Raw genomic sequence first — 12,753 nt, forward strand, 5'->3', positions numbered from 1 at the left:
TCAAATGGGATACCGCCAGGCTTTCTGAAGTGCAAGCTCTTTCCCTTCTCTCTTGCGGATAGAGCTTCGCGTTGGCTGAAGTCATTGCCACCTGGGTCTCTGACATCATGGGAACAGTGTAGGTCTGCGTTTCTGGACCATTTCTACACCAAGGCTAAGACCGCTGCCCTGAGGAATAAGATTTCATCTTTCCAACAGCACACTGGAGAAGCCTTCTGCGAGGCTTGGGAGAGGTACAAAGAGTACCGTAGAGAGTGTCCGCACCATGGATTCAGTGATGAAAAGATTCTGGGCATTTTCTATGATGGAGTTAACTGGGACTACAGAAACGTTCTCAACTCGGCCAGCAATGGGGATTTTATGACAAAGTCTAAGGAAGGAGCATATCAGTTGATTGAGAACCTAGCTGCAAGCTCCAGCAACAAGGCTCCTGAGTATGACAGGTCCGTGAAGGTCAACAGTGTCGATACGCAAAAGATTGACAAGTTGACAGCCAAGGTGAACCTTCTTCTGAAGGGGAGCCAGAAAACTATCCATTTTGTCGATGAGACCGGAGACATGCCGCTAGCTCAGGAGATTTGTGATGGAGAGGATGAAACGATGGAGGTTAATCATGTGAGTGGGCAAGGTTTTGTGCAGAACAGGGGTTTCAACCCGAACTACAGAAGCCATCTGAATTTGTCCTATAGAAGCACCAACGTGGAGAACCCTCAGGATCAGGTGTATCTGCAGCAAGGAGCTCAGAATCAGATGGGTTATCAGAAAACCTTCTCAAACAACTTCCAAGGCAAACAGTTTGTACCCACTCAAAACCGCTTCGAAGGGGGGAACCAGCAGGCATATACAAGCGCTCAACAAGCACTGCCTTTCACCAACCAGCAGTTGGGACCTTCATCTGCTAGCAGCTCTCAAGATGAGCTGAAAAACATGATGCAACAACTCTTGGTGAATCAACAAAAAGCTTCAGTGGAAATCAACGCTAAGGTCGATATCATGTACAATGACCTTAATGGGAAGTATGAGGCAGTAATGTCACATGTGAAGAAGCTTGATGTTCAGGTTGCACAGACTGCTGAAGCCGTGAAAAGAACTCCTGGGACTCTGCCCGGAAAAGGGGAAGCAAACCCGCGAAACGAGTATGTCAATGCGATTGAGCTAAGGGGAGGAAAGAAGTTATCCCCTAGAGAAGCACCATCCACTAGGATTGACAAGGGCAAGGGTATTGCTGAAGAATACCTTCCTCAACATACTGCTGAGACTCCACCGTTGAGTCAAAAAGAAGCCGAAGCATCCAGCGAGCACGTGCTCCCGACTCCCGATCAGACCATTCCTACTGAGGTACCTCCTGCACGCGTGTACACCCCTAGGGTTCCTTACCCTGTTCCTCCTAAGAAATCTCGCAAGGATTTGGAGGATGCAAAGTGCAAGGAGATGTTGAGAGAATTGACGGTAAAACTACCCCTAGCTGATGCTGTTCAGATGATACCTGCTTTGAAGAGGTATGTGAAAGGGTTAGTTTCTGGGAGAGTGTCAGAGGAAGAGAACGTGATGATGGTTTCAAGAGAGTGCAGTGTTGTGCTGCAAAACAAAGTGCTAAAGAAGAGAGATGATCCAAGGCGATTTGTCTTATCCGTGAGAATTGGTAAAATGATTTTTGCAAACTCCCTCTGTGATCTAGGTTCCAGTATGAACCTTATGCCATATTCAGTGGCTAAAAGGCTGGGATACACGAAGTTCAAGTCTACACGGATTTCGTTAGTATTCGTGGATAGATCCACCAAGCGCCCCATAGGAGTGTTGGAGGATTTACATGTCCAGATAGGGAAAACGCTTATACCAGCAGACTTTGTGGTTCTGGAACTTGAAGAAGAACCACGTGACCCCCTGATCTTAGGTAGATCATTCTTATGCACAGCTGGTGCGATTATAGATGTGCAAGGGGGAGCGATCGATCTCCAGCTGGGGGATATGATTGCAAGGTTTGAGATGAACAAGCTGCTCAAGAAACCTATGATAGATGGTCAGACTTTTGTGGTTGATGATGGTTCAGAGGTCGCACATGAGGTTACCGATGAAGTTCTCACTCTCGACCCGTTGGAGGTTGCCTTGACAAAAACAGAAGGTAAGTATGGATTCTTGAATGAGGAAGCTGATGGTTTTACACGCATTTTGGATGCAGATACACGGTTCCAGCAACTGGTAGCTTACGCCAGCCTAGACGATGAGAACCAATCAGGGGAGGAATCCGCCGAGGGAGCACCTGCTCCGGATTCCAGAGCACATGCTCCGGTAAAGTCAGCGGACGGTCCTTGGAGCGAGTTAAGAGCTCCAAAGGTAGAGCTAAAACCACTTCCAGCCGGACTAAGGTACGCGTTCCTAGGTCCTAACTCTACATACCCCGTGATAGTGAACTCTGAACTAAACAATGTAGAGACCGCTTTGCTCCTTTGTGAACTTAGGAAGTATAGAAATGCTCTAGGGTATTCACTAGATGACATCCCAGGAATCTCACCAGATCTTTGCATGCATAGGATACATCTAGAAGATGAATCAATGACTTCGGTAGAACATCAGAGGAGGTTGAACCCGAATCTAAAGAATATTGTTAAGAAAGAGATAATGAAACTTCTAGATGCGGGTGTAATTTATGCTATTTCTGATAGTTCCTGGATTAGTCCAGTTCATGTAGTCGCATGTGTTGTTTCCTACTAGGACAGTTACGGGACATCGCATGTGCATAGACTATAGAAAACTTAATACTGCGACCCGTAAGGATCATTTTCCTTTGCCGTTTATTGATCAAATGCTTGAGAGATTGGCTAACCATCCTTACTATTGTTTCTTAGATGGCTATTCAGGTTTCTTTCAGATCCCAATCCATCCCGACGATCAAGAGAAAACCACATTCACATGTCCTTACGGCACCTTTGCTTACCGCAGAATGCCGTTTGGCTTGTGCAATGCACCAGCGACCTTCCAACGATGCATGATGTCCATTTTCACTGACCTGATTGAGGATATAATGGAAGTTTTCATGGACGATTTCTCCGTCTGTGGGAGCTCCTTTTCCGTTTGTTTGTCTAATTTGTGCAGGGTGTTGCAGCGGTGTGAAGACAAACATCTGGTGCTGAATTAGGAGAAATGCCACTTCATGGTCAGAGATGGGATAGTGCTGGGACACAAGATTTCTGAAAAGGGGATTGAGGTTGACAAAGCCAAGGTTAGGTGATGATGAGTTTACAACCGCCTAATTCAGTAAAAGGGATCCGCAGTTTCCTTGGCCACGCCGGTTTCTACAGACGGTTCATTAAGGATTTCTCCAAGATAGCAAGACCACTTACCCAGCTATTGTGTAAGGAAGTGAAGTTTGATTTCGATTCTGCTTGCTTGGAGGCCTTTCACACGATCAAAGGAGCTTTGGTTAGCGCTCTGATTGTACAACCGCCAGATTGGGACCTTCCCTTTGAGGTCATGACTGATGCGAGTAATTATGCCGTGGGAGCAGTTCTGGGACAGAGAAAAGACAAGAAGCTGCACGTGATATACTATGCCAGTCGTACCTTGGATGAGGCTCAGTGCAAGTACGCTACAACCGAGAAAGAACTTTTAGCGGTTGTGTTTGCTTTTGAGAAGTTCCGATCATACCTTGTTGGTTCCAAAGTGGTTGTTCACACTGATCATGCAGCATTGAGGTATCTACTAACCAAGAAGGATGCAAAACCAAGGCTACTCCGTTGGATTTTGTTGCTTCAAGAGTTTGACTTGGAGATTAAAGACAAGAAGGGTATTGAGAACGGAGTTGCAGATCACTTGTCAAGAATGAGGATAGAAGAAGAGCTACCCTTGGATGATAGCCTTCCTGAAGAACATGTTTACTCGATCGGCATCTTTGATCCCGCCGAGCACATGCTCCGCCTGGGAGCACATGCTCCGCCTGGGAGCACATGCTCCGAAAACCCCGTGCAAGGCAATCGATACCAACAAACAGCCGAGTTTTCCTTGGTTTGGAGAGTATGCAAACTACCTAGCAGCATAGAAAGAACCTACTGAGTTTGTGGGGAACAAGAAGAAGAAGTTCCTAAAAGACATAAGGCGGTATTTTTGGGATGAGCCTTACCTCTATAGGCATTGCTCGGATGGTGTTTTCAGGAGGTGTGTGACTGAGGAGGAGGTTCCTGGAGTCTTGTTTCATTGCCATAGCTCACCCTATGTTGGACACTTTGCTACTTTCAAAACCGTGTCCCAAGCTCTTCAAGCGGATTATTGGTGGCCTACCATGTTCAGAGATGCGCAGCGGTTCGTGTCTACTTGCGACACATGTCAGAGACAAGGGAACATCAGCAGGAGGAATGAGATGCCTCAGAATTTCATCTTGGAGGTTGAGGTATTTGATGTTTGGGGAATTCACTTCATGGGACCTTTCCCGAACTCATTCGGCAATGAGTACATATTGGTGGCTGTAGATTACGTGTCCAAGTAGGTTGAAGCTTTAGCCAGCCCCAATAATGATGCAAAGACCGTGCTCAAGATTTTCAAGTCGGTTATTTTCCCACGGTTTGGTGTCCCACGGGTAGTCATTAGCGATGGTGGATCGCATTTCATTAACAAGGTCTTTGAAAGTCTTCTCAAGAAGAATGGAGTGAGGCACAAGGTCGCCACCCCCTACCACCCACAAACAAGCGGCCAAGTTGAGATCTCTAACCGGGAGATCAAGAGCATTTTGCAAAAAACAGTGAACACAACAAGGAAGGATTGGTCTCTGAAGCTAGATGAGGCTCTATGGGCTTATAGAACCGCCTACAAAACACCCCTGGGGACTACACCGTTTCACTTGGTGTATGGTAAGGCGTGTCACCTTCCTGTTGAGCTAGAGTACAAGGCTGCTTGGGCAGTGAAAATGTTGAACTTTGACACTAAGAGCGCCCATGAAAGGAGGAAGATACAACTGCATGAGCTAGAGGAGATTAGGCACCTCGCCTATGAAACTCAAAACTCTACAAGGAGCGTACCAAAGCCTACCATGACATGCGGATCCTCACTAGGACCTTTGCTCCTAATGATCAAGTCTTGTTGTTCAACTCTAGGCTGAAACTGTTTCTCGGAAAGCTAAGATCACGATGGTCCGGACCCTTCACCATCAAGGAGATTAGACCATATGGGGCTGTTGTGTTGCTGGACACAAAAGGAGGAGAATTTGTGGTGAATGGACAGAGGCTGAAACAATATCTTGCCGCCTCTGAGCACGCAAGGGGTGAAACCTTCGCCCTAGGCGACCCTCCTACTGCCTAAGGAGCTTTCGAGTCAAGCTAACGACTTAAAACAAGCGCTGGGTGGGAGGCAACCCACTAGGTATATATTGCTGAGTTTTTCTTTTTCTTTTTAGGATTTGTTTCTTCTCTTTTCGGTTTCAGGAATGTTGGAAGAAGATGCGGAGCACATGCTCGCAGGACGCGAGCAACCCGATGCACATGCTCGGCGAACTGAGAAAAAAAGAAAAAAGATGCGGAGCACATGCTCGCCGGACGCGAGCAACCCGATGCACATGCTCGGCAAACTGAGAACAAAAGAAGAAAAAGAGAAGAGCGATTGGGCCAGGTAAGTTTAATGAATTTCAGGCCCAGGCCCAGGTAACCCACCAAATCGCAAACCCTTCTCTCTTTTCTTCTTCCTTCTTTCTTCTCTTCTTCTCCTTGTCGCCGTCGAAGCTCTCATTCTCTCCCATTGCTAACTTTTTCAAAAACAGACCGATTTCAGTGATTTTTGAGACTAGATTGCTTTATTATCCACCACAATCCTCAATCTCTAGTCCATTTAAGCACACACTCAAGGTACAAAATGGCCCCTAGACGCTCTACCTCGGGCAGAAAGAGCACAACAAAGAGACCAACCGACGATTCACAATCATTCCCGTGGCCACGGTGCAAGGGAGAACCATTCAACATGAACGATGACTCGTTACCCGTCGAGTCTAACACGGTTTGGGATCAGAGGGACGCCAACCAATACAAAAGGCTGCTGTCCGTAAAGATCGAGCCCACCCGCACTCTTTGTGATGACACGCTCAAGATGCTCGGCTTGCACGACCAAGTCTACCAGATATTGTGCCAAGCGCGTGTTGGGATCTTTACCACTTGGGAGGGAGACTTATACCCTGACTTGGTCCAGCAGTGCCTCGCCTCCGCCACACTCACACACGCTGACCCCAAGAAGAAATCCATCGCCGGCGCCACATTCTCTTTTAAGGCCGGCGGGCGCCGTTACGAATTGCTCCTACATGACTTCGGCCTCCATTACGGGTTCTATCTCGAGGACGAGAACATGAGCTTCCCGAGGAAGTTCCCAGAGGCAGCCACCTTTTGGAGCTTGATAGCTTCGGGGCCTTACCGCTCCAACAGGGCCAGCCAGACGAACATCTGGCATCCCACAGTCAGGATCGCCTCCCGCGTCTTCAGCAACCTCGTCTTCAACCGCGACATCGGGAACAAAGTCCACCACGACGACTTGCTGATGTTGTACTTGGGGTGCAGCTTTTTGACACCCGCGGCTCCCGGAGCACATGTTCTGTTTCCTGGAGCACCTGCTCCATTTGATGTGCGGTGCAACATGGCTATGCACTTCGATGAGATGATCTGTGCTGCTAAGCACAAGACTTCTGGCCGTACAGAGAGGATTGGCAGCCTTCTCACTCATCTCTTTGAGCACATGCGGATCGATCTGACGAGGTATTCTCGTGTAGAGCAGAGGGAGCGCATCGACATACAACATCTGGTCCACTCCCGAGTCATCCAGTTAGCCAACCCCTTCTACACATACCGGTATAGTGGCCCTGACGGTAATCAGGGGAGCATTCGCCTCCCAGCTCCTGAGCTTACGCAGCTAGCCACGGTGGATGATCTGCGTTTCTCCCGCGCCCCACTGCTTCTGGGAGATGTTCCGCCTCCACCTACCCAGTTTGATCCACCACTAGTGGACTTTTCTAGCTCATCCCACCACCACGAGGACAGCGTTCCACCATTCACATCATCCGATCCTCAGGGTGAGTTTGATCTCCCACCAATCTCTGATGAGCCCGATACCGCTGAGTACAGGAGATGGATGGTCGAGTCGCAGCAGAAGAACAACAGCTTGATGCGGAGGATCCTGACGACACTATCTCGCGGTTGCTGCCACCACACCACCACCGCCACCAACCCAAGCCCACCGGTGATACCACCACGTCGGAGGCGCCACCTTGCCCGTTCGGAGAGCGAGAGCCCAAACGATTCCAACGCCTGATCGCGGTTACACACACCATCATTGTCCTATCCGCTTTATTTTCTTTTCATTTTTATTGTTATCTTTATTTTTCTTCTTGTCTAGGTCTCTCTTTGGCTTATTTTCACACCGGAGACGGTGTGAAGTAAGTCCGGGGGAGGGTCACCTATGACATTTGTTTTCTTTATTTTTCTTTTTATTGAGTCAGTTTGTCATGTGAGTCGAACCAAAACTTGTGGGAATTAGGACCGAAATCTGTGATGTTTTTAACCATTTGTGAGTTTGACCGTTTTTCCAAGTGACCATTGTTGCAGAACTAAGAGTACAGAGACGAGCTAATACCTCTTCACATTCGGACCCTTCTCCTGGCCAGAAAAGCTTCATCCCATTAAGGTTTCACCGGAAAGACTTAGACTCTACTTTATTGGAACCTAACCGGATTTAAATTCTTCTCGTTTTGGGCATTAGGATAGGGAACGTGTCACATATTCAGGACTTCTTATTCATTTTGCCAATCTTGTTGATCCTGAATAGCTAGCTCATTTTAAGTTAGTACCCACCCCGAGCCTAACCTCCTTTCAAACCACTTGCACTTGTATTTTTGTTTTCTCATTCTGTGCAGCTATGTGCAAAACGGTCGGGGAGTGCAGGACTGACACAATCTCTAACTCGCTCTTGCTGGAGAACCAAAGAGGAAAGAGCCGGACGGACAGAGCACGTGCTCCAACCCAGCGAGCACCTGCTCCGAAATTATATACATCTGAGTCCGCGAGTTGTTTTGAGCAGAGAGTGAGCCTAGGATACTGTCTGCATGCTCCAGGGGTAATATCAGAAGAAGATCCCCCATCATCCTTCATACATCTAAAAAAAAAAAAAAAACGTTTAAGGATGATGGAATGGGACCGGAGCTAGTGTTACACACCCCCGAGCATGCGTTGTACCCTGAGGAGAAAAGAGAGGCTGAGTTTGAGAAGACAAGAAGAGGAGAGTGATTAGAGGTTGTGGACATCAATGAGTCCACTCTCCCTTACCATTTTGTGTGATATCCTGCATCTCTTTCAAAGTAATGGTAACCCCTAAACACTCTATAGCTCCACCATTAAAACAGCCTTTTATCTACCAAGCCTCGATTTCACTAGCTTAATGCCCTTAATGAGAAGCTCACGCCAATTTTAATTGAATGTAAAGAGTCTTTGTCTGGAAAGTGATCTTTTTCTGGGTTTGATTGCCAATTATGGTTCTGGTTTTGGAGATGTTTGCTGGAGAAGTTTTTGGTATAGCTTGTTCTAACACATGTGGTCTGCAGGTCATGGTCTACTCACGGTTTCTGAGATTTTTGCGAGTTCCCACCTTGGCTCTCTTGGCGCTTGGTTTGAGTTTGTTTGAGGACAAACAAAGATATAAGTCCGGGGGAGTTGATATGTTACGGTTTTGACTCAATTTGACCCCGTTTATTTGATAGTTTTGTAGTTGTGTGAGTCCTTTTCAGGTTATAATAAGAGGCTAGGAAGCTAAAAGCAAGAATTGGAACAGCGGGAGCAATCGGAGCAGAAAGGAGTTGAATTGGAGCAGAAAAGCTGATTTTAGACCCAAGAGCACATGCTCCCAACTCTACGGTTTCATGACGACACGTGGCAAGCATCTAGGCGCCGATTCCTTGCCTAATTCCCCTTATTTTAGGCGATCCTTTGTGAGAGAAAGAGAGAGGAGATCGATTTTTAATAGGGAGATTTGAATTTGGATTCTTTCCTTATTTTTCTCTACTTGTATGTTATTTAACCTAGGGTTTTTAGGAGAGAGGATATTCTTTTCTTTTGGTTTTTGAGCGACGTTTTTGTGAGAGGAAGAAGAGCGGCCACCTTGTGAAGCATTCTCTGAACCCTTTTTATTTTTATGTCATTGAATTTCTCATCTTTTGCTATGATTCATTTCTCTATGTCTGAGTAGTTTTCTTTGCTAGATTAGGGGTTTCAAAAGGGGTTTCATGGGTTAGCAACAGAACACAAATAGGGATTTATATAATCGATTGTCTTCACTATTGTTAGACTTAATGCTTAGGTTGATTTGATCACCCAATCTATGATTCTAGGTTTATCTATTCATCAAAAGTGTAATAAGTTGCTAGAAAATACATTAGTGGGCAAATTATCCTAGACCTGCGAAAGTTGATGTGTAGGTGATTTGTGAACTTATCATTCCTGTTCTTTAATGCTTGTCTGCGATTCTGGGCTCAAACGACAGTTTATGGTTTATGGACCGCCGAGCATGTGCTCCGGATGTCTGAGCACGTGCTCCGCGTTTCCGCACAGAATCGATCAGATAGAGTTATTGATGCCACGACAGTGGATCAGTTTATATTTATGTTTGAGTTCTAGACTAGTACTTAATCTATGCCCTGAATAGTTGTTTAGTTGCTGTCTCTGAAATTCCCGAGAATTACCCCTGATCTATTGTTTTGCTTATTGCCTTTTTATACCATTTTAATCGCGTTACTGTTACCAAACAAACCCAACTTTGAATTGTCTTAGCTTGAAATTGAACCAATAGAACCATAGAGTAAAACTTGGTCTTCGTGGGATGCGACCCCTAAGTACTACTTATTTGTTGTGCATTTGCAGTAGGAAATAGGGTTTAAAACTCTGTGTATCAATACCCTTTGAATTTTTTGGTATATCCAAGGAAGATGCATTTGAGTTACCGAGGATCGAACTTGGTTTGGGCATACGACCTTAAGGTTGGGAAGCATGCTGAGCCTAAGGTCCTTAGTGCAGAGTACTCTGGTGATTTACCAAATAGTGCTTCGTAGGGACTTGTGTTGCTGTCAAGACTACTGTGTGGTAGAAGATTGCAGAGGAAATTCGAGGTGAAGAAGGCCTCTACCCAGTAACTTTGTGGAGTGGCGCTTTGAAACATCAATGTAAGTGCCATTTCTGTTAGCTGTCTGTGTTTTCTCTCTGCAATACCATTTTGTTGAGGTGTGTGTGGGCATGATATGAAGTGTTGGATACCAGAATTTTGCAGATGTGCTAGAAACCTGTGACTTATAAATTCTCCACCACCATCTGACTGAAATGTTCCAATTTTTATTTGCATCAAATTTTCTACCAGAAGCTGATACTTGATGAAGGTAGAGCAAAAATCTGATTTTTTCTTTAGTGGATAGAGCCAACAATATCTTGAATAATTGTCAATAAACACTACATAAAATCTGAATCCTTGAATAGATGAAACAGGAGAAGGATCCCAGAGATCACAGTGCACTCTCTCTAGAGGTCTAGAAGAAGTAAAAGTTGAAGAACTAAATGGCAATCTTGAACTCTTTCCAAGCTGGCATGATGCACACACTTTGCTGGTACTTTTATTTATTTGAATTGCCTTATTTGCAGATAGAAGCTGAAGAACTTGTTGATTAGGATGTCCTAATCTCTGATGCCAAACTTCATCACTTGTTTTGATTTGTCTTGTTGAGTAGAGCATCTGAAACTTTGGATCATCCAGCTTGTAAAGCCCGTTATTTTCCTTTCCCTTTGTCAGAACTTTGAGAGATGCTTTGTCCTTAATAACAACATCAAGATCATCAAACGTGACAGCACAAGGATAGTCTTTAGTGAGCTTTGACACTGACAACAATGATTTTGCTATTTCAGGACAAACTAGTACGTCTTTAAGAGGGATGTTACCTGACGTTGAGGGAAGATTAGCAGAGCCGACATGAGTGATGGGAAATTCCCATCACTTGCCATTACCATGTCACTTCCATGATAAGGTTGAGCTTGCTTCAATCGTTGAGTGGAGCTAGTGATGTGAGCAGTCGCAGCTGAGTCGGGGTACCAACTGTTGTCCTCAGTAACGTCGGTGATATGAAGAGCCGAGAAAGCATAAGCATTGATCGCAGGTTGAGGTGGTTGCTGATATTCTTCATCGAATCTAAACCAACACTCAAAGGCGTTGTGACCTCGTTTGCCACAGATTTGACATACCGGTTTGTCAGTCGAGACGGTAGGTGGTCTAGATGAAGCAACAGACGAGAACTGTTGCTGGAAGCCTCGACCTCGAGTTGAGTAAGAACCTCTGCCTTTGCCTCTGTTACCACGCCCACGATAGCCTGAAGATCTTGTCGTGTGAAATGCTACGTGTGGTGAGACATCCGTGGAAACAGAGTAACCTTGGATTCTGTCGTCATAGCCAGTAAGGCGAGATATGACATTATCATAGGTGGGAGCAGGAAGTCGGTCCATTGAATCCTCAATGACAGTGATTATAGGTTCATATTCACGACTTAAACCTCTTAAAGCAACAAATATTTTCATTTTTTCACTAACTGGATCTCCTATAGAGGCTAACTGATCACAAATGTCCTTAATTCCTCTAAGGTAATCAGACATGCTCTTATCTAATTTCTCAGCATTCTGAAGACGCCTTTGTAACTCAAATAGTCTAGAGGATGAGGTTCGGTTGAAGTGGGAGATAAGAGTATCCTATACCTCTTGAGCTGTTGCAGAGCCGGTCACCAGTCGCAGAACGTTCTCAGTCATTGAGCCAAGCAGCCAAGCCTTAACAACTTGGTCAGATCTGGACCAACTCTCAAAAGCTGGGTTGAGTATGTCTTCGACTTTGCCATTGTTGTTGTTGCGGATGGGGATCTTCTCATCTGGTGGTTTAGTAGTGCCGTTGACGAATCCAAGAAGAGATTAAGTACGCAAGAAGGATTCGAACTGAGACTTCCATATGAAGTAGTTCTGCTCTGTAAGCTTTATGGTAACACAGTTTGAAATGTGTAGAGAGGGAGAAGAATAGGGTTCCATGGTTCCGTCCATGGCTCTGATACCATGAAAGAAGAAACAAAGGAACAAAGAAAGAGGAAAGATTGATTCTTATTACTTCAATCGATAGATTACAATACGGTGGCTTGTTCCTTTTTATATGGGGATACAAGGATACAAAGGTTTTAACCTAAGTTCTAGGATCTTCTAATCATTAGCTGTGATTGTGACGTGGCTACATTCGTCTTCACATGATTCAAGGGCAGCAAAACGATTGTTGGTTGTTATGGTCGTACTCTCTGCATATATTGTCCTATTTGTTGAGCTCTCACCTTTGTCGTGAACTGCAGGTGACCGTTGGACAGTTGTGGGCTTTGGAGAGCATTTCTTAGTTTGTGGCATTGTATTGGACCGTGGTTCCAATAGGCCTTTTTGCAAAGCCATGTCTTTTGGACATTGGTCTTCAACTAGTACACAACTAACAAAGTCATCTCTCCTAAATTGTGATTTTTTCTGGGTCATTTAATTTGGTTCGAACAAACAACTTGTTTTTGAAGTTTCCAGTACGTTAAATAAAAAACAAAATATGTGGAACTTGACTATTCAAATGTAAAGACTCTTTTTAAGTCTTTGCGTTTTAACGTGAAGAACACTTGGTAGTAGAAAGACTAGTTATAGTGATTCAGTCAAGCTTTGTTGGATTTATTATATTTGTGGAGTAGAGTGTATTATGATT

The 12,753-nt window shown here is 45.2% G+C and overlaps 1 non-coding gene across 1 annotated transcript; it reads right to left on the reverse strand.

The window, feature by feature from the left end:
* Positions 1 to 165: 165 nt before the first annotated feature.
* Positions 166 to 272, reverse strand: LOC147920194 (small nucleolar RNA R71). The gene has a single exon (XR_015591913.1). It is a non-coding gene; the product is annotated as a small nucleolar RNA R71 (small nucleolar RNA).
* Positions 273 to 12,753: the final 12,481 nt, after the last annotated feature.

This window comes from Camelina sativa, chromosome 19, assembly GCF_030686135.1.
Source record: "Camelina sativa cultivar CO46 ecotype springtype chromosome 19, ASM3068613v1".
Lineage (NCBI taxonomy): Eukaryota > Viridiplantae > Streptophyta > Magnoliopsida > Brassicales > Brassicaceae > Camelina > Camelina sativa.